The following is a 22,455-nucleotide window of genomic DNA, read 5'->3' on the forward strand; positions in this document are numbered from 1 at the left end:
GAGAGGAAGGGAGAGAGATAGAGAGTTAGAAACATCGATGAGAGAGAGTCATCAATCAGCTGCCTCTTGCACATCTCCTACTGGGGATATGCCCGCAACCAAGGTACATACCCTTGACCTGAATCGAACCCGGGACCCTTCAGTCCCCAAGCCGACGCTCCATCCATTGAGCCAAACCAGTCCCGGCTATTTTTTATTTTTTGTAAAAGTGTGACTCAGTTGCTTGGAGCATTGTCTCCACCAAAAGATTGCAGGTTTGATTCCTGATTAGAGCACATACCTAGGTTTTGGGTTCGATTTCTGGTTGGGGCACATACAGAAGGCAACCAATTGATGTTTCTCACATCGAGGCTTCTCTCTAAATTCAATAAAATATATCCTGAGTGAGGATTAAAAACAACAACAAGGTGCCGAAACAGGTTTGGCTCAGTGGATAGAGCGTCGGCCTGTGGACTGAAGGGTCCTAGGTTCCTTGGTTGTGGGCACATCCCCAGTAGGGGGTGTGCAAGAGGCAGCTGATGGATGATTCTCTCTCATCCATGTTTCTGACTCTCTATCCCTCTCTCTTCCTCTCTGCAAAAAATCAATAAAATATATTAAAAAAAACAACCACCACCAACAACAAGGTAATTTGGGTTTATTGTATTATACAATAGAAACTTTGAAAAGGAATTGTAAGAAGAAAAATATCTTCCATAATCTTAGTGTCTGAGATTGTTAGGAATAATTTAGTCTATACGTCCTTACATGCTTTTACTAATACATACATATTTTTCTAATACATACGTACACACACATGCATGTAGCTCTGCATTTATATATACATATGACCAAACATTATCATAGTCTCTCTCTCTTTTCCCATATGTTAAATATTAAAATTGGTATCTTATTATCAGTTTATAACCTGCTTTTTAAGTTTTATGACATATTGTATATTTTCACTTGCCACATTTTATGAAAGTTTATCATTATTTCACATATAACTTATTTAACCAGCTCTCTACTATGGAATTTTTTAAGTTATCTTAATTTGCATTTCTTTCATTGGCATTACAAATTAACATTTTATATATATCTTAGTTTTTGATTCTTCTATTATGAAGTGCATATTCATTTAAAAAATATTCTTTTCATTTATTTATAGGTAAAGGTTATTAAACCTATGAATATTATATACATTAAAATATTTTTATTTGTTGTTGGCTCCTTAATTTTTTTGAAGATATTTTTGGACTTGTAAACATTTTTATTTTCAGCAGTTAAATTTATAAATCTTCATGTTTATGTATATACTACTGCATGTGCCTCAAAAGGTCCTTTCTTCTTGGAGTATAGAAAATTATATCCTTTTTTTTCCTTAAAGCTCTTGAGCTTTACTTATTGTATTAAAATATACTAACCCAATTTATATTGGGATGTCTTGTAAGAGATAGGGAACAAAAATCCCCGCCCCCCCAACATAAATTAGTTGATTATCTCAAGATTGTGGAAATGCTACCTCAAACTAAGTCCCTATGGGCTGTTCTAATTATTTGTCTCTTCTACTGCCAAATTACAGTCATATATAAATCAGTCTTTGTTAAAAACTAACCTTGTTCACTATTCCTTTGTTATAGTTAACAAAACCTAACACTTGAGATTATTTTCTGTTATAATCTCCTATTTTGCTATATTTTTAAAAATTTTAAAGCATCAGAACTACTAAAGATCATTTTGGTTCAATTCAGTTCAACCAAGATGTATTGAATGTTTGCTTTATCTGAGACACTGTGCTTGTAATATGAACACATAAATACATCAGACACCTGTGTAGTAGACTCCTTAGTCTGATTGAGTCAGATGGAGCATGTAATGGTCAAGTAGTGGACTAATACTGAAAACTTCATTTTTTTCTGATTCTTCCTTATTACTTTCTTTAACCTATGATTTACTGGCTGTAGCTATTTTATATGTATTTTTCATTTTTGCTTTCTTTTTAATCCATAAATGATTAATTATTAAGCAACTTTGATTTAACAGAATTAAATTGACTCAAGCATATTAAAGATGGTTACTTTTTCATGTTCATATAATAGTAGTCTATTTACTTTTTTCTCATTAATGAACTGGTAATGTGTAATTCTATTTTTAGTTCTATAAATGTTTATTGAATTCTTGCTAGCCACTACTTAAGGAGTTGTAGGAAAATAAAATAGAATTTCTGACAAATTTATAATCTAGTGGGGGAATTTAACATTTATAAAAATAATAACAACATAAAACAATAGTTATTGAGAGTACTGTTTGTTGTGTGCTAGCCATGTTATGAGAAAGGTAATATATATTTTGTTTAATCCTTGTAAGAGCCTATATAGACTACCAGATATTTTTTAACTGTATCCCTCATTTTATTGAGGCCTTTTCTTATTGTTATCTCCTCTGAGAGGCTTTCCTGTTCAAACCCATTTAGAATACCAGCCCATGTAACTCTCAATGCTGTTACCTTATTTTGTTTGTCTTCATAGTACTAATTATTAATATATAAAACTAGAGGCTGGTGCGTGAAATTTGTGCACTGCGGGGCGTGTCCCTTAGCCTGGGGTCTACTTTTTCTCACAATCTGGGATCCCTCGGGGGATGTATCAGTGTGCCAAGCGGCAGGCAGCCAGTACTGGGGCTGGACACTGCACTGCTCATGCTCATCCCTGCCTGTTGCACCTGCCGCTGCCACTCTGTAGTGCTGCCATGGGGTCAGGAGAAGCTCCCACCGCTGCAGCTGTGCTCGCCAGCCGTGAGACTGCTTTGGCTGAGTGTGGTTCCCCTATGGGAGTGCACTAACCACCAGTGGACAGCTCCTGCCTTGAGTGTCTGCCCCCTGGTGGTGAGTGCACATCATAGCAACTAGTTGACCCATCATTCCAGTTATTCCCTTATAATGGTTGCTTAAACTTTTATATACTAGAGGCCAGGTGCATGAAATTCGTGCACGGAGGGTGGGTGGGGGGGTATCCCTTAGCCCAGCCTGCACCCTCTCTAATCTGGGACCCCTCGAAGGATATCCGACTGCCTGTTTAGACCCGATCCCATTACCCCTCTGCCAGCCTGATTGATGCCTAACTGCTCCCCTGTGAGCCTGTTTGCCCCTAACTGCCCTCCCCCCCAGGCCTGGTCCCCTCCAACTGCTCTCTCCTGCAGGCCTGGGTCCTGCCCAACTGCCCTTCCCTACAGGCCGGGTCACCCCCAACTTTTCTACTCTGCCAGCCTGATCACCTCTAACTGCCCTCCCCTGCAGGTTTGATTGCCCCCAACTGCCCTCCCTTGCAGGCATGGTCCCTCTCAACTGCCCTCCCCTGCTGGCCATCTTGTGGTGGCCATCTTGTGTCAACATGGGGGCAGGATCTTTGACCACATGGCGGCAACCATCTTGTGTGTTGGAGGGATGATCAATCTGCATATTACTCTTTTGTTAGATAGTGGCCTAGTGCATGGGTGGGGCAGGCTGGTTTGCCCTGAAGAGTGTCCCGGATCAGGGTGGGTTCCCTTGGGGTGTGGGGTGGCCTGGGCGAGGGGCCTGTGAGTGGTTTGCAGGCTGGCCCACCCCCTGATGACCCAAGCAGAGGCCCTGGTATCTGGGATTTATGTATCTTCTACAATTGCAACTTTGTAGCCTGGAGGGGAGCCAAGCCTCCTGCTTGCTCTATGGCTGCAGCCATTTCTGTTTGTTTACCTTCTATAATTGAAGCGTTGTACCCTTGAGTGGAGGCCTAGGCTGGCAAGGGCAGGTTGAAAGCCTGGCTTCCTCTGTTGCCTGGGAAACCCAAGCCTCCCTCCTGCTCTCTGTGGCTGTAGCCATCTTGTTTGGGTTTATTTGCATATTCGCTTTGATTGGCTGGTGGGCGTGGCTGGTAGATGTATGGTCAATTTGTATATCAATCTTTTATTAGATAGGACTAGAGGCTCAGTGCATGAAATTCATGCATAGGTGTGCACGCACGCGCGCTCTCATGTGTGTGTGTGTGTGTGTGTGTGTGTGTGTGTCCCTCAGCCCAGCTGCCTTCACCCTCTCCAATCTGGGATATCCCTCTCACAATCTAGGACTGCTGGCTCCCCCAACTGCCCTCCCTTGCAGGCCTGGTTGCCCCTAGCTGCCCTCCCCTCAAGGCCTGGTCCCCCCCAATTGCTCTCCCCTGCTGGCCTGATCGCTCACAACTGCCCTCCCTTGCAGGTCTGGTCCCCCACACTTGCTTTCCTCTGCCAGCCTGGTCACCCCTAACTACCCTCCCATGCAGGCCTGCTCCCTCCCAACTGCCCTCCTCTGCCGGCCTATTCACCCCTAACTGCCCCCCCCCCCCCCAGCCACTGGCCTGATCGCCTAAAACTGCCCTCCTTTGCAGGCCTGGTCTCCCCCAACTGCCCTCTCCTGCTGGCCTGATCACCCATCACCCACAACTGCCCTCCCCTGCCAGCCATCCTGTGGTGGCCATCTTGTGTCCACAAGGGGGTGGCCATTTTTGACCATAAGGGGGTGGCCATCTTGTGTGTTGGAGTGATGGTCAATTTGCACATTACTCTTTTATTAGATAATATATATATATATATATATATATATATATATATATATATATGTGTGTGTGTGTGTGTGTGTGTGTGTGTGTGTGTGTGCCTTAACATTGTATTTGCTTGATTGTTTCACTGCTAGAATGAATATTGTGTAGAAGACTATAAACAATGGATTGTAGCAATTTGGGATTGCAAAGGGCAAAGTTTAATTTAGTTCATAACATTTCTCTTCCTTAAGTATAAATTTCTTCATCTGTAAATGAGTGTGGACTTAGTGCCTATTTCATAGGTTGGTCAGGCTGTTCATTCTTTTATTCAATTAATATTTGTTGATCTCCTACTCTGTGGCAGACACCGTTTATGAAAATGGGTAATACAGTGAAAAAGATAGTACTGACCTCATGACACTTTCATTCTAGTGGGAGAAACAGACAATAAAGAAGTAAAAATTAATTTTATATTATGTAGTAGCCAAATTAATTTTCTCTCAACTGTCCTTCCTTACTTCATCCCTACAATCTGAACATTTTTTCCCCATTCCTAGTTATCTTCTGTTTATTCATGAATAATGGTTCTTATCTCAGTCTTTCTAAGAAATTCTAATTTTCAGTGCCTCTTCTATAGTTTTGTGTTGCAGAGTAAGTGTGATATTACTCACATAGCCTGAATATTATAGGACCAGCACCTTCCTTTTCTGGACCCTGTTTATATCTATCAATACATCCTAAACTGAGGATTCTTTTGATTTACTGGTGTGGCTTGTTTGATTATTTGTTTTCCCTTTGTAAAGTACTGTTTATGCATATTAAAGGTCCCATCAATTAAAATGCAGGTTTGGATCACGTTCCAAGGACATATACTATCAAACTCAATTTTTAATAGAAGAGTTACTTCTAGTTAATTTTTTTCAAGTTCAAAATCACTGAATTGGCTTCATAGGCACCTCAGCATCCTATCCTGCCTGCTTCACTGCTCTCCGTCCCAGCTTTGACTCTATACTATCCATTTATTTGACATCCCTCCCTCCAAATCTGGGTAGTATATTATTATTACCTTTGCTTTCTAGAACAGGAAACATGATACCATGTTCTCACTTCCATGCATTTGGTGCTTTAGACCAGTTCTAGCTGTTTTGAACATGTTACCCTCTGCTCCCTATTTATTTCCACCCACTTACTTTATTTTCTTTCTGGATAAGCTTAATTATGCACATCTCTCCAACTTCACTCACTATTTTGAGGATAGGGCCTGGGTCTTTCTTACTTGTATACTTCCTAACTTACCAGTGCTTATTCCAGTATATTGTGTATAGTAGACAAGAGAGTCTTTGCAAACTCTGTGATAATTAAGGATAAACAAATAAATGGGGTAAAGACCGTTTGGAATTAGCTTTTTAAATTATAGAAATATAAATGTAGCCGAAACCAGTTTGGCTCAGTGGATAGAGCATTGGTCTTCAGACTGGAAGGTCCCAGGTTCGATTCCCGTCAAGGGCATGTACATTGGTTGCGGGCACATCCCTGGTGGGGGGCAGGCAGGAGGCAGCTGGTCAATGTTTCTCTCTGATCAATGTTTCTAGCTCTCTATCCCTCTCCCTTTCTCTCTGTAAAAAATCAATAAAATATATTAAAAAAAGAAATATAAATGTAAAGCCTTTATTTGTGTAAACTAAGAAATCTTTTAGTAATACTATTATAAATAACCTATTTTCCATATAAACTTTATACAGTATATAGTGGCTTACATTATATATTCATACCATATTTTACTGAGTACTTGTTCTGCACAAACACAAATGAACATGTTAGTCTATTTTATAAAAACTATAGATATTATTTGACATATACAAACTTAGCTATCTACTTTTTATAATTAGTAATATAGATATTATGAAAAGCTAAATTGTTTCCTTAGCAGAATTCTAATTTTGAGTTTTTCTTTTTACAGTCACCAAAAGAAGTGGTAAGACTTGCCTCTTGAGACATTGAAGGCTAAAGGTAATGGCCAATGAGATTTTTCTTGAAAAGGTTTTATCTTCTTAAAAAGTTTTATGATATTAAAGTGTTTGGGTTTATAAACTCAAGTCTTTCCTTTATTGCCCTTTAATGCATTATATGTCCTTTTCTATGTCTGCCTTAAGAATGATTGAACTTATAAGTCAAGAAAGAAAAAAGCTTGTGTTATCTGAGAATATCTCAGCCTAATTAGGTGGTGTATCCTTTCTTCCTTCTATATGGGAATGTATTATGGCCCCTCCCCTTGTTTAAATCAGTTTGGAACTCTTCCCTTGCTCTTTTCTTATCTAGGCAGATTGCCTCAAAACCAATAAGTTAGTACCTATTCCGCATCATAAAGAGTTTTATAACTCACTCTAAAAAGTAAAAATGCATTTGTTGGGAACAACAAAACTGTTCAGATGAGATTTCATGGCTACAAAAGTCTAGAATTGCAGGCAAGAAGTTTACAATCAACTGTGTCCCTTCATTGTGTATAAAGAGCTTATAGGGATTGAAGAAGGTTTCTTAGACAAGAGGGGGCTGTAATTACTTTGCTCCTTACATGCATGGTTAGATCTTCCAGTGAGAATAACATGGTAGGGTAATTTATTATAGAAGAGTAAATCACAGATTACATTGGAAGGATGGGGTTGTGTGATCCAACCATCACTTAAACATGTGTGATAGCTTGTTTTTCATTTCTTTACACCAGTGAACACCTCAAACATTCTATTTAGCAGTGGGATATGCAAATTGTTCCAAATGTAGCAGCAGTACTTTCACCTGAATGTCAAAACTGTCAGGGAGCTTTAAATCAAATCTTTATAACATTTAAAAAAAAGTACCCAGCCCCAAGATTGAGGCATCAAACTAACTGCAAAAACTTAACTCCCATACTTTCAAATAGCTCTTGTATATCAACAGGGGAATGTCAAAGTTCTAATTCACCTGCTTTCTAATTTTAACCTTTTAAGGGTTTTATTTTATTTGGCTTAATTATGATATTTTCTACAAATTAATGATAAATGCCTTGATTAATAAAACCAAATGTCAGAGAAAATGACAACTTGATGAAAAATTAATACTTGGCAATATTTTAAGGTACAGAAGTACTAAAGATGTATCTTAAACTTCATACTTCATCAGCTCTTTTTGAAGGTGGGTAACTAGAATTTTTCTTAAGCCTAGGTTTTCATAACCACATGTGTAGATGCATTTTAGTAATATAATTTTCAGCTGTTGCTATTATTATTAGCTGGAATAGATATAGATAGAAATGTATTCATACATTCTCTCTTCTTGACCCCATATTATTTTTTAAAATAATATTTTGATTGATTTTAGAGAGGAAGGGAGAAGGAGAGAGACAGAGAAACATCAACGATGAAAGAGAATCATTGATCTACTATCTCCTGCACACACACCCCTGGTGATTGAGCCTGCAACCTGGGCATGTGCCCTTGACTCGGACTGAACTCAGGATCTTTCAGTCCGCAGGCCAATGCTCTGTCCACTGAGCCAAACCAGCTAAGGCCCCATAATATTTTTTATTTCACAAAATCAAGATAATATTTTCTATTTGCATTAGTTCTAGAGATGAAGCTATCATATAGAGTCTATATACTAGAAGCAATGTGTGTGTGTGTGTGTGTGTGTATGTGTGTATTTCAAGAGATCTCATGGTATGAAATGCAGTAATTGGTGATTGGATATCTGCTAGACTATTAATTTATTCATTTATGAATATTTAAGCTATTATATTTTAAAATTATTCAGTAAAATAATATATACACAGAGAGAGCACAACCTTTCAAAGATAAATTGATTTTAACATGGAGATTGCTTTTTCAAAATATCTTTTTCTAACATTTTATTAAAATACCTGAATAACAATAAAGAATTGTAACTTGCTTCCCCCCCTTTTAAATTGTTGCTTAAATTAAAAACAAACACTGAAGTATAAGAAATATGACTATTTTATTTTTCTCCTTTAATTAGAGATCATGGAGTTGAGAGATTTTTAAAAACACTATTTTTTTTAAATCTTTACAAATACCAGGATGACTTTTTAATATGAGTACTTAAATATTCTATTAAATGTTATTTGGAAATGTAGTATGCAGGATTACAGCCCAGGTTGTTTCTTTATTTTCATATATCACAGATAAAGCTGCCAACCAAACTCGGGAAGGCATGATGGCCTCTTCTGTGTTGTACTTTGGTTTGGTTGTTCAGGGATAAAAAGACCCACATAATATACTGTCAGTAAATGAACTCACTTTGACCATCTGTTCGTGTAATGACATGATGGTTATACCTATCAACAGACATTTTTGCCAACTAATGATAAAGTCACTTTTTTCCTGTAATACTTAACAATTTCCAGGTAGTTGTTTCAAGTATGCTACTATGCATAGTAAGATAAATAGAGGTAAGCGTTGGCAACATTCTATAAATACAATATATGCCAATCACAGGGGAAAACATTATTCAAGAGAGATTTCTGGTATTATTAAAAACTGGAGTTGGATTGTGCTGACTCCTCTGTTAGCTGGCAATAGGCTTTATTGTTTTTGTGTCTCGCCTGATTCCAAGCCTCCAGTCTGTCCTGGCAAAGCTGCTAGATGAGGAGAAGCCACCAGCATTGCTGTCCTGACTGCTTACATACCTGTCATGAATAATAAATTCGTCAGCTAGTTAATCATTGCATTGTATCTGTCTCTATTCCTTCTTAGCTGATCACTGCCCAGAGAAGTGTAAGTTCCATTGTAACACAAAGCTTCTATTTTGTTTCTATACTTGCATTTATTTGTATGCAAAAGCATCCATTCTTTATTTTTCATATACCAGTAATAAGACATGCCCCACTTCTTTGACAGGTCTCAAACTCGATATTAAACAAAGTGCATCCCCTAACTTCCTTTTCCCTGTTTATTCTAGTTTTTGGCCTTTCATCCATTTACTTTCGTATGTGAACCAATTAACTTTTATTTATTAGTTAAAATTTAATTAAGGAAATACTAGTATTTATCACACAATCCACAGATTTATAAATTTTTAGCTGATATTATAGTTACTTGGGATAAAACTATAATTGAATGTCATATTTTCCCCAAAATGTCTATAAATAAAGAAGATAGACTGAAACAAAAAGTAATCTTGAAAAGGTTTTTGCTTTGTATTACATTTTTTGATTTTATAAACGAGGACAGTGGACACGACTTTGAATCATTAGTTTCAGGGACTTGAATTCAAGCATCAAGTATAATAATTTATACTTGATGCTTGAATTAACACATATAACAATTAGTTGACGTTCTTTGAAGAATATAAATCTCCTGGAAAATTAAAGTTTTAGACTCTCTTTAAAAAAACACACACAAATATTATTAAAAAATGTTCTTTAATGGACTTAAAATACTGAATTTCTAGTTTCAGTACTTAAATTAGGTAATATATTCTCTCTAAATAACTTTTTAGCACCTTTGGAAACTGTATTCTCTCCTTTAAGCCTACTGTATTTTATTGTGGAGCTCAAGTGAATGAGACCTTACTAGCTTTCTAAATTGCCTAATGTATATCTTAAGTATCAGAAGAACTATCAGTTTATTTAAGTAGGATTCATTTACCTTATTTGTTTTCTTTGGTAGCTTGTGTTTATTAATTGAATAAACTATGCTTATGAAACTCACTGATAAATAGAGCAATCAAAAGATATCAAGAGAAACCATGAACATTGTCTACCAAATGTAGGGGATTTGTGTTTCTTGCCTGAATGCTGTATTTATTCTTCCTCCTTATCTACTGTTTCCTCCAATATTCAGATCTCTCTTTATATCCTTTAGTGATGACAACATGTTTTTTTATTTTTCTAATCAAGTGGGAAGCAGATTAACATGCTTTCTTCTTGGGAATTAGACTACTTATTATAGTACTGCTCAACATATCTTTGTAATGTTCCCCACCCCTACCCACAACTAATTAGTGACTTCCAGAATTAGGGAAAATCTTGCTTGTGCAGTGGCTCTATATTCACTAGTGATCATGGAAGTGTTACTAATACACTTGTCAGTATTAAAAAGGAATTAAGTAAATAAAGGGCCAGATGGTGGAGCCCAGGACCTATGAAGAGCCCAGTATGTGTGGGCTGATCCATTGGAATGACAGAAACATATTACCTGGCTAAGTAGAACCAGAGTTTGGCTTTCACTTATAAGAAAAAGGCCATTTTTCAAATGTGTTTTCTTATGATAGAATGACTTACATGTTCAGATCTCATTTTTACTAGTAATATTTCCCTGTACATCAAAAGCCAACAGTGTTTACATGTATCAGAAAAGTCTCTTGGAATTGGACATAGTAGCATCAAAGTACAGCAATTACCATGTGAGCATTTTTGCTGATTAAGAGAAGAATCCTGTTTTATTCTCCCACAAAAACCTATGTTATTACTATTATAATTTATTTATTACATTTTATTATAATTGAATATTTGTGTCCTCCAACAGATTCTTTGGCTCATGATATAAGGAATCTGGTTATATAGGGGCTGTAGTACATGGCCATATGAGGAAGTAATAAATATTCTTAGAGTTTTGTTATAATAAAAGCGTTATAATAGTGGTTATAATAAGATTGATTTGAAGAAACTAAGAAAGCAAACTTCCCTTCTTTCCTATGATTTGTCTTTACATGTATACATATATAAACATCTTGTTTCCCACTCTAATTTCCATCTTTATTATTTTTCATCTATTTTTATTTTTAAATGTGTTTCAGATCTTTTTGGTTTCTAGGTTAAGTGGATGGATTACTGAATTACTAGGTAGATAAACTGCCTAAAAAGAGTGTACATTTAAAAAAAATTTTCTCCCCATAATTACACAAATAATACTAGAGGATATTAGCTAAACATAGGTCTCTCACCTTGCTTCACTTCAACCATCTTTCTATCATTCAGCAAGTATTTATTGAATTTCTGCTCTATGACAGGAGCTTCCTAGGTGTTAGATATACTGTTGAACCAAAAAATACATAGTCTTTAACTTTGTGGAGCATACAGTCTAGTAGGAAAATATAATAAACACATAAACATTACACACATGGTTATATAATTAAATTAAAAAATTAAATTTTGCTGGACTTCTCAATTTTGGCAAAGTTAGAGAATTTGGTCGGCACTGGGAGAATTATCTTCAGTAACCTGCCTTTTTAATAGTAGATCACTTCTAGATTTAAAAATGCAGGCAGGCCAAATTAATTCAAATTATATTTTAAGGTACAAGTGACCTTGGGATGACAGGTGGAGCAATATTTGTTTTCAAGGTGAGTAATAAAGTGTTGTAAACTTCGGCTTACTACATATCAATATGTATTTTCAAATCTCAAATTGAAAAATCAGAGGGATAATTTCTAACATTTGTTTAATTTTAATATATTTCTTTTAAATATTGTTTATTAATAGTTCTGTGAATTGGGTTGTAGGAATAGCGATGGAGGAACAGGTGATGGAAATGTATATTTATTTCTTCCCTTTGGACATGTGTGTGGAATATTTTTGTGTTCTGATCAGATTGCTCATTATGCTCTCTTTGGATGTGTGTCCTGTTTGGCCTTCCTGTTTTGCATGCTCATTCAAAGGCATACCAAGTCATTATGCTGGACTTCATCCTTGTTCAGTAAAAAGGCCATTTTCTCCATCAGCTGTCCACTTGGACATACATTCTTTTTACTCTCAAAAGGATTTTATATTCATGCAGCGTGGATTAGATGGATTTGTCAAATTACTCACAGATAATCAGTTTTTTAAAGTTATAATTTGAGCTATGACCTCTCAAACTGTGAATTATAAGGTTTGACCCTTTAGTTCACAGTTTGACACAGCAGCCATTAATTATAGTTTTTAAAGGACATTTTATTTCATTTAGAATTTGTATGATGAAAAAAGTTTGAGTATTTTCCATTTAACTTTCAAGAATAAGTGCTGAAATGTAAATATAAAAATGTTTACATTGGAATATAATTAATAGCTGGCTTGCATATGCATACTATATTGAAATGTATTTATGCATATTTCTGGCAATATATTAAGTCTATTGTACATACCTATAGAAATAGAAATTTCAATATAATAACCTGTGAGTTACAAAAAGATTATACTTATTTTATATAACTCTTGCTATCAGGATGAGACAGACTTTTAAATACATTTATCATGGTGATAGAGACTTTATTACCATTTGAATCTAGTCTTTTTTCTTTTCCTTGCACATGAATTCAGAGGTAGGTGCCTATGAAGACCCAGTGTCAAATTTTCTGAAACTAATTGTAAACACTTTTTATTTACAAAGAACATTGAATCATGTTTAAATTTCCCAGAGTACCCTGAGATATGGATCTACCAGCTCCTTTTCCCACTAGCTTCTCTTAATATGTAATCATCCAATCTTTTAGGTAGGTAAAATTTTAGGGATTTTATTTTCCTATTGCAAAAACCAATTCTTTGAACTAAAAGTAAGGACTTATAAATACATTATGGGGATTTTGAAATCTGAAAACTGTTTTCAGAGATCAATAGGCTCAGAAAAGTTCATTTTAATTTTCAAGATTTATACTGATCTCATTTTGTTTGGTAAATATATTTTTCTACCTTTTCCTATTTCTCATATTACTTATTAGCTAATACAGGATGATGCAGAATTTTTCATTTATTAAAAAAAATTTTTTTTTAGAGAGAGAGAAAGAAAGAGGGGGGAAGGGAGAAAAAGAGAAACATCAATTGGTTGTTACATCCACTTACACATGCATTGGTTGTTTCTTGTTACGTTCCCTGATTGGAGATCAGGCTTGCATTCTTGGCATATCAGGACCATACTCAAACCTGGCCAGGACCGTCATTAAAATTTTTTAAAATTTGGTCCCAATCTACTTTTTGAGCTCCTAACTTGCAAAATTTCTCTTCCACTCTTCGTATCAGGCCTCACCTCCTTTCCCTACACTCACAATTCTTTCTGCCCATACTGCACTGCTTGCTGCATTAACACACCCTGGCCTGCCATGCTTTGTGCCTGTTTTCAATGCTCATTCAACTTGTTGTGGCCTTCCTGTAACCCAGAAAAAGCCGTGTCCCTAGAGGAGGCCTAATTTATCCTCTACTACAGAATCAACACATCTTTCTTAGTGTTTCCACATTTATGCACATGAGTATAACACTTAACTCATTATGTTATAATTTTTACCTATGCCCATCTCCTTTCCCACAGAATAAGCTTCATTAGGGGAAAAAATATGCCTTCTTCACTTTTCTGTTTAGTTCAGACCATGTTCTCAATAATTTTTTTTAATTAACTGGCATGTCAGACTTAGAGGAACTATATCCTCAGTTTCACTAAGAATTTATCTACAACACAAACATAGCAAAAAAAGGGATTCTTTAAAAATTATGTGGAGAAAACCAAGCTTGTGGCATAGGTAAACACCCGAACTTGCTGTCTAGCACAACCACTTCAAAACTACAACTAAAAGACAAAACGGACATCATCAAGAACCACAAGAAGGCTTGCTGAGTATAAATTCTACAACTAGAAAGGAAGAGAAAACCACACTGAGACTCAGAGTAGCTGCAGAAGTAAAGGCAGAAGTACAGAGGCACAAGTGTGGAGAGGGCTAGCAACTGAATACGAGGCTGGCTTTCTCAATTAGCAGGGAGACACAAGCTCCTGACTGCTCTGAACTTCAGTTCTGGGCAAGACTCTAAGGACCCGGACTCATACAGGGAGAAACTGGACTGTCTGGCAGTGGGTGGAACTCGAGGGTGGCTTTCTCTCATAGGGGCTTGTAGCAATTACCAAGGAACACTGAACCTGGGGGCCTCTTAGGGCAGGGCTGACGAGAAGTCATTGCTGTTTGCTCTGCCCTGAGACTCCAAGCTGTGCGCAGAGGCTTTTGCTTAAGAATAGCCTGGTCCTTTGAAATCTAAATTTACCTCACAAACTGAAGCTGAGTCAGAGAGACCCAGAACATCCAAAAGAAGGCCCAAGGCCCCACAGAAGTTTGAATTGCTTCACAGCTGGGCCTCATCTGGGCACTTCAGAACCCCAAACAAAGAAGAGGAATCTGCAGATCTCTCCATAGCTCCTGCTAAGTTACCTTAGGCTGAGGCTAAATTAGCACCTCCTTGGAGATCCAAAAGCCAGTGTACCCAGGGGTCAGAGTAGGACTATCTGGGTTACAACTCCTCAGAACTATAAGGGACACACTCATGGGGCAGGCTCAGTGAGCACCAAAGCCCCACTGAAGCAAATCTTGCTTCATAAGGGTGTCCCCAGCATAGAAGTTCTCCAATCATAGACACAGCTGATCCTCACAGCCAATTGGCCTGGAAGTCAATTCCTCCCAGTGATACCAACAACAATCAAGGCTTAAATAAAACAAGACTGTGCACACAACCCACAAAGGGATGTACCAAGAGTGTCCATCTCAGGTAGCTGGGGAGGCTGATCCACTGGGCCCTATAGGACACCTAGCACACAAAGCCACTCTATCAACTCAGGGAAGCAGCCAAAATGCAGAGAAAAGAAACAGGTCACAAATGAAAGAAATGGAGGAAAGCAAATGACTGTTTATAGAGTTCAAAACTATGGTTATAGGTTTTTCAAGAAATTTCTAGAAAAGGCCATTAAATATAGTGAGACCCTCAAGGATATGAAAAAGGACCAGCTAGAAATTAAGCATACACTGTCTAAAATAAAAAAAAAATAATTACAGAGATCCAACAGCAGACTAGAGTATCTCAAGAATCAAGTCAAAGATTTGAAATACAAAGAAGCAAAAAACTCCCAATTGGAAAAGCAAAAAGAAAAAATAATCCAAAAATATGAAGATAGTGTAAGGAGCATCTGGGACAACTTCAAGGGTACCAACATCCAAATTATGGGGGTGCCAGAAGAAGAGAGAGAGCAAGATATTGAAAACCTATTTGAAAAAATAATGACAGAAAATTTCCCCCAACTGGTGAAAAAAAAAGACTTACAAGTCCAGAAAGCATAGAGACACATCATAATTAAAATGCCAAGAACAAAAGACAAAGAGAGAATATTAAAAGCAGCAAGAGAAAAACATTTACCTACAAGGTAACATACCCATACTACTGTCAGCTGATTTCTCAACAGAAACTATGCAGGCCAGACAGGAATGGCAAGAAATATTCAAAGTGATGTGTACCAAGAACCTACAACCAAGATTACTCTATCCAGCAAAGTTATCATTCAGAATTGAAGGTCAGATAAAGAGTTTCACAGATAAAAACAAGCTAAAGGAGTTCATCACTGCCAACCAATATTATATGAAATGCTGAAGGGTATTCTTTAAGAAGAGGAAGAAGAAGAAAAGGTAAAAATAAAAATTATGAACAACAAATACATTTCTATCAACAAGTGAACCTAACAATCAAATGAATAAAAAATCTGATGAACAGAATAATCTGGTGAATATAATAAAATCGGGGACATAGAAAGGGAGTGGACTGACAATCCTACACCTATGGATGAAGACAGTGGGGAGAGAGGGCGCAAGGACATGGGGTAGAAGGCAGCTATGGGGGGAAAAGATTCAAAAATAATCTGAACAATAAAGATTTTTAAAAAAGAAAAAAAAATTATGTGTACTAAATTTCCTTTGGATCCCTACATGATTTCTTAAAGTCTGGGTATTTGTTTTGTTACTTATTTTTATAGCTCAGTAAGAAAATAGAAGTTTCCTCCTATCTATATGTATAAAAGCCAAGCAACTGAACAGCAGAAGCACCAGAATGACTGGGGGCTATGACACACACTGTGGCGGCCAACCAGCCTGATTGAGGGTAGGGCTGGTCAACCAACTCCCTGTGGCCTCTCCACCCTGTTGGCCCTTTTTCCGATTGCCCCCCACCCCCTATCCGGGCAAGCAGCCAGACTTCAGCTGTATAGGAATTTGTGCCCTGGGCCTCTAGTATACTAAAATAAGTTTAAATACAATACAATTTTAAGACAAAAGACATTTTTAGTTAAAACACACACACACACACACACATACACACACACCCACACACACCCCAAACCGGTGACTTGTTAAAGTAGTTTTAGATCTTAACACTTGAAATGATAACATTAAAGGATTAATATGGAAAGTCTTAGGAGTGTATGATACTCTGATTTTATACAAACCACTATTGATGATTGTACTTAGTTTGAAATAGCTTTTTCTATGTAGACTTACCAAAGCTGTGAAATTTAGTCAATAATTAGCCTCTCAAATGGATCTGTTTGGAAAGCATTATAAAATAATAGCTTTCTTCCCAAAGAAAGATATATCGATAGTTGTGTGAAGGCTGCACTTACTTAATGGTGTCTCAGCTGAAACAGGTGCCTTACTTGCTTTGTTCCCTAGGAGCAGCTTTATAGGTTTAAGCACTGAGTATATGGCCCACAGTGGCCCTCTTAACAAATCAGAATGAGGCCAAGGGAATGCTCATCTAGGATCCACACACCTCAATGCAGTTAGTACACAGAGAAACTAACTCTCATTAAGCATAATTAAACCTACCAGTGACTATAAGCTGTTACTTACCTTAAACTTCTCTTTGGAGAATGTGGAAAGGGATTAACCTAGCAGATTGGGACATTAATTACTACCTCTTTCACATTAAATTTACCATCAAGAAGGACTGTATTCATAAATAAAACATAGAAGGGATTGAGAGACTGAAAATATGTAAATTTACTTTATGGAAAGGAAAAAAAAAGTCTAAAATTAGAGAGAAAGGGGGGGAGAGAGAGAAAGGGAACACGAACTGTGCAAGATGCAGAGATGCTAGCCCTAGCAAAATGGAACTCTGGCTAATTATTACAAAATATAGGCTGAAATGATTGCCAAAATGTGTCTTTGCCTCTGACTGACATACCATTTCACAGGAGACTGTGGGTCTGTGGGTCCTCTTTTCTCATTAGAGCTTCCTCCCCTGCCCAACTAACCTGCGGTCTTGAAGGGGCTTGTGAGAAAGAGAATTTCTTCCCCCACCCCAGTTGCTAATAGCCCTTTATTTATTAAATTGATTGTAATGATAGTACAAGTGTTTGCTTTGTCAGCAAGAAAACACAGTGCTGTTTTTTGTTCAACTAAAATGGTCGGTTAACTGGTCTCCTATTACTCTTTAATAATCTCCTTCTTGGATGCAATCTAAAGAGCATGTTTTGAAATATATAAAAACATCAGTTACATTTAAGTGCTATTATTAAGTTTTCATATTATATTGCTGCCCCAAGGTGGGAGGCCAGTGTCTGGGAGATAAGAAACCCATATAAGCCGAGACCGGTTTGGCTCAATGGATAGAGCGTCGGCTTGGGGACTGAAGGGACCCGGGTTCGATTCCGGTCAAGGGCATGTACCTTGGTTGCGGGCATATCCCCAGTAGGGGGTGTGCAAGAGGCAGCTGATTGATGACTCTCTCTCATCGATGTTTCTAGCTTTCTATCTCTCTCCCTTCCTCTCTGTACAAAATCAATAACATATTAAAAAAAAAAAAAAAAGAAACCCTTATAAGAAAAGCCTAATATGCTAAGTGTCTGGTCATCTGGTAGTCTGTTTAACCAATCAAATGTAATATGCTAATGATATGCTAAGTCCACTCAACCACTTGCTATGACATTCACTGATCACCAGGGGGCAGTCAACAGTCAACCAGTTTGTATGACGTGTACTGACCACCATGGGATAGATGCTCTGACTGGTAGATTAGCTTGCTGCTGGGATCAGGCTAATTGGGATTTAGTGAGATGGGTCAGACATGCCCTTGAGCCCTCCTTCAGTCCCTCCCCAACGGGCCAACCTCCTGAGTTCCTCCCCAGCTCAGATCATGCACTGGTGGGGTCCCTCAGCCTAGTATGCACCCTCTTACAATCTGGGATCCCTTGGGGGATGTAAGAGAGTCGGTTTTGGCTCAATCCTGCAGGCCAGGCCGAGGGACCCACTGGTGCATGAATTTGTGCCCTGAGCCTCTAGTCCTATATAATAAAAGGCTAACTTGCAAATTGTCCCTAGGGCAGTTCAACAGTCCAGGAGTTTGGTTGCTTACTATGATGTGCGGTGACTACCAGGGGATGGAATGGAACAAAGAAAGGCTCCGGCCAGTAGCCAGCAGCTGCAGACACAAGGCTGGCAGCTGGCAGCTGGCAACCGACAGCCTGGGGAAAGAAGGCTCCAATCAGCCCTGATCACTGGCCAAACCTAGGGACCTTACCCATGCATAATTTCATGCAAAGGCCTCTAGTTTAAAGAGAAAAGCAAAGTAATGACAGTACAAATTTATTTACAATTATTTAGCTTTAGAATTGTTTTCAAAATCTACCAGCCTTTCTGTTAGCCCTGAATGTATGTTATTTATTACTTGTTTTCTATTTTTTTTCTTGATTCAAAAATCCAGAAACGAGTCGCCTACTCATTTCTGGTTTTTTTTTTTATTTTATTACTTTAGGGTGGGGTTCTAAGTTTTAGAACTGAGCCCCACATACAACCTGACTTATGGCTTGTTGTACTGAGCCATAGTTTTTACATGTTAGGCTTCTTCTTTTTCTTTTTCTTTTTTTTAAAATATATTTTATTGATTTTTTACAGAGAGGAAGGGAGAGAAATAGAGAGCTAGAAACGTTGATGCGAGAGAAACATTGACCAGCTGCCTCTTGCACACCCCCTACTGGGGATGTGCACGCAACCAATGTACATACCCTTGACTGGAATCGAACCTGGGACCTTTCAGTCTGCAGACCGACATTCTACCACTGAGCCAAACCGGTTTTGGCTACATGTTAGGCTTCTAACCAGGTCCTAGTTCTGTGATGCTAAATTTTATATTTCATGTGTTCATAAGCACCAGGATAATATAGTAATTGTGCATGTGGAAAAGAGAGCCTAGAAATTAACCTTGGTGTATGTATTTATTTTTATTTAAATAATGTGAGGTTTAATTTTAGAATAAAACCCTTAATCCTCCCCCCCCCCCCCACACACACACACACGGACCTGAATTTAAAGTTAGTTTCTCAACTTTTTTCAGATGAACTAATGACAAAGAAATAATTAATGGACAAAAATCTATCCTTTGTTTCCCCATTTGAATAAAAATTTGAAAACTGGTTGGGTGACAGAGAATGAACAAAAACAGTGAGAGTAAGAGTACTTCTATCCTCTGTTCTTGTAACAATGCTGACATTACAAAATAACCATAACAATGGCACTCTTATTAATCAGACATATTTATACAGAATTAGTGTTGGCTTCTGCTCTATATTACCTTTAGTTTTACATGAACTTTTATTATCTGTGCATATCAAAAGAGACATAAGTGAACAAAGAAGCCCTGTTATGAGACAAGTATTTGACATTTTGGGAAGCTGTTATTATAGGGTTTCCTCCTAAGTGAGAATAACAGCAAGGTTGTCATTATTTGTACTATTACAGACTCTGGGTTTTTAAAAACAAAATTGGAGCTGACCATTCTTCTTAAAGAAGGTTCATCAGAACAATTAGAATGATCTAGTGTCTCTAACCAGACTTGTCTTCATAGTCTCCTTGTTTTATCATGTGAACCAATGATGCCCATAAGGCATCTCTTAAGATAATTGTTTTTTCCCTTGGTTTACAGAGTTAGGTAGCTACAATTTCCTCTTATTTTTTTTTAAAGAGGTATAATCATCTTTAGACTTTTGGAAAGTCTCTGATTAAACCAAAATATAGAAGTCTCACAAAGTTTATAGCCTAATCCATTTTACTTTTCACTCTGAAAAAGGACAACTCTAAGTAAATTATTTTGAGTTCTTCTGCCCAGGCTTGTGACAAATCTGACTGGCAATCCTATCTAATAAAAGAGTAATATGCAAATTGACCATCACTCTAACACACAAGATGGCCTCCCCTATGTGTATACAAGATGGCCAGCATGGGAGGCCAGTTGGGAGGGATCAGGCCTGAAAAGGAGGGCAGTTGGGGACGATCAACCCTGGAAGGGAGAGCAGTTAGGGATAACCAGGCCAGCAGAGGAGAGAAGTTGGGGCGACTGAGCCTGCAGGGAAGGGAAGTTGCGGGGGACCAGGCCTGCAGGGGAGGGCAGTTAGGGGTGACCAGGCCTGCAGGGGAGGGCAACTAGGGGAAAACAGGCTGGCAGGGGAGCAGTTAGGCATTAATCAGGCTGGCAGGGGAGTGGTTAGGGGCTGATCAGGTTGGCAGGCAGAAGCGGTTACGTCAGTTGTCGGCAAACTCATTAGTCAGCAGAACCGAGTATCAATAGTATAACGATTGAAATTTCTTTTGAGAGCCAAAATTTTTAAACTTAAACTATATAGGTAGGTACATTGTTATTAACTTAATTAGGGTACGTGGTATTTTGTGGAAGGGACCAAAGAGCCGCATTTGGCTTGTGAACTGCGGTTTGCCGACCACTGGGTTAGGGGTAGTCAGGAAGGCATACGAGAATTGGGAGCCATCAGTCCTGGATTGTGAGAGGGATGTCCGACCACCTGTTTAGGTCTGATCCTACCAGGATGGAGGAAGGATCGGGCCTAAATGGACGGTTGGACATTCCTTGAGGGGTCCCAGGTTGGAGAAGGTGCAGGCTGAGCTGAGGGACACACACCCCTGTGCACAAATTTTGTGTAACGAGCCTCTAGTCTTGTATAATAAAAGTGTAATATGTTAAGTGTTGGACGATCAGTCAATGATTTCTTCAATTGCTTGACCAGTTGCTATGATACACATTGACCACCAGAGGGAAAATGCTCTCACCGGTAATTTAGATTGTTCCTGGCATCTGGCTGATGGGGACTGGGTCGAAGCCCTCTCATGGTCCCTCTCATGATCCCTCTCCTGGCAGCTGGCCCCCATCAGCCCCAATTAAGATTGGGCGAGATGACCCATTAGCAGCAGCCAGGCCAAGGGACCCTACCATGCACAAAGTCATGCGACGGGCCTCTACTTATAGTGATAAAAGCATGATTGTGGTAATATTGAATTCCCTCTTAAAATTACAGTTCCTATACTTTCAGAGACTGACCAGTTGTCATGTATTTATTTTGTTTATAACTTGGAATAAAATTCAAAGTCCAAAGAATAGAGATAATCTATATATATATAAAAGCTCAGTGACTGGACTGGCAGAACGACTGTACTGACCAGTGGCTATGACGTGCACTGTGGCAGCCAATTAGCCTGATCCTGGCCCTGATCAGGCCCCGCAGTCCCTGATGGGACCCCAACACCTGAATTGGGGGCGCGGCCATTTGGCCAACCATCCATGGCCCCTCCTCTCTACTGGCTAGGCCCAATAGGCCCCCATTCCTGTGGGCCGGGTGGACTCTACCATGCACAAATTCGTGCACCAGGTCTCTAGTACTATTGAAAAGAAAATGGGCGAGACTAGGCACTACAGCTGCAATGCATGAGCTGCCTGAATAAGGAGAACAATGATTCAAAAAGTAGAGAAAGTAAGATTAAAATTACCTCCTGTTGGGTGTTTTCAAATTATCCTCCCCTATGTTGATTTTTATTTGTATAGATGCCTGTTTAAGAGCCAAAGATACAAGAAACAGTTTAATTGATAATTTAGTTATTTTTAATCTTTTGAAGTTTAAATGTAGAAAATAGAATAGAGATTTTATAATTACAGAATTTCCCCTACCCCCATCATATTTTCCTATTTTATGTTAATAGACACTGAATTTTGGGGATCTGTGAAAACTTAATAAAACCCCCATATAACATATAAACCCTTAGGAAAAATAAGGCTGCCAAATTTGGAGTTTAAATGCATGTAAAAGCAAGCCAAGCTTTTTGAATGAGCCTTGAAAAATCATTAAATTCCTCTTAATCACCCACTTATCCTGCATAGCAA

General features: G+C 38.1%; 1 protein-coding gene and 1 long non-coding RNA gene across 6 annotated transcripts in view; one reads left to right on the top strand and one right to left on the bottom strand.

Annotated features, from left to right (window-relative positions):
* LOC118722701 overlaps nt 1–6,542 on the bottom strand; it is a 137,912-nt gene extending 131,370 nt beyond the window's left edge. The window contains exon 1 of the long non-coding RNA XR_004989096.2: nt 6,488–6,542. This is a non-coding gene — a long non-coding RNA (uncharacterized LOC118722701). The remainder of the gene's footprint in view (nt 1–6,487) is intronic.
* The window catches only part of ZBTB20 (zinc finger and BTB domain containing 20), an 821,112-nt gene that overhangs the window by 133,501 nt on the left and 665,156 nt on the right, over nt 1–22,455 (top strand). For all 5 annotated transcript variants that reach the window (XM_045583975.1, XM_036444509.2, XM_045583978.1 and 2 more), the window contains one exon: nt 6,490–6,539. The gene's annotated coding sequence lies outside the window, so the exon portion shown is untranslated. The remainder of the gene's footprint in view (nt 1–6,489; nt 6,540–22,455) is intronic.

The sequence above is a fragment of the Pipistrellus kuhlii genome, unplaced genomic scaffold, assembly GCF_014108245.1.
Source record: "Pipistrellus kuhlii isolate mPipKuh1 unplaced genomic scaffold, mPipKuh1.p scaffold_m20_p_2, whole genome shotgun sequence".
Taxonomy (NCBI): Eukaryota; Metazoa; Chordata; class Mammalia; order Chiroptera; family Vespertilionidae; genus Pipistrellus; species Pipistrellus kuhlii.